Genomic DNA, 484 nt, shown 5'->3' with positions numbered 1-484 from the left:
AGAATATATACATATTTATATATATATATATATGTATATATACGTTTTTATATATGTATATATATGCATATGTATATTTATTAATATATCTCAGGGCAGCAAAAAGAATTCAGAAATTCTAGCGAGATGGAAAACTAGTCAATAGACTATATATTATTCATATAAATACATACAGGATACATTTAAACACGTAACAGAGATGTCCATAATAGGACATCTAACCCGCTAGAAGGAGCAGTCAAACTCAATTAGGGATAATTTCGAAAGGGAATGAAATGTAAAAACATTTGCCATCTTTCCTGAACCAAGGTTTCAAGCTATTTTCAACAAAATAAAATAATTTGCTAGGTCAGCTATCATCAGCAGGACAAAGTTTCTGCCATGTTGGCTTGGCGATAACTATTAATTTCCAGTACCGCTGCCGTAGTCTCCTTTAGAGAGACTTAGAAATATTAATATTTATATATATATGCATATATATATA

The sequence above is a fragment of the Octopus bimaculoides genome, chromosome 18 (genome assembly GCF_001194135.2).
Source record: "Octopus bimaculoides isolate UCB-OBI-ISO-001 chromosome 18, ASM119413v2, whole genome shotgun sequence".
In the NCBI taxonomy this organism is placed as follows: domain Eukaryota; kingdom Metazoa; phylum Mollusca; class Cephalopoda; order Octopoda; family Octopodidae; genus Octopus; species Octopus bimaculoides.
Note: the sequence above shows the minus strand (reverse complement) of the source record.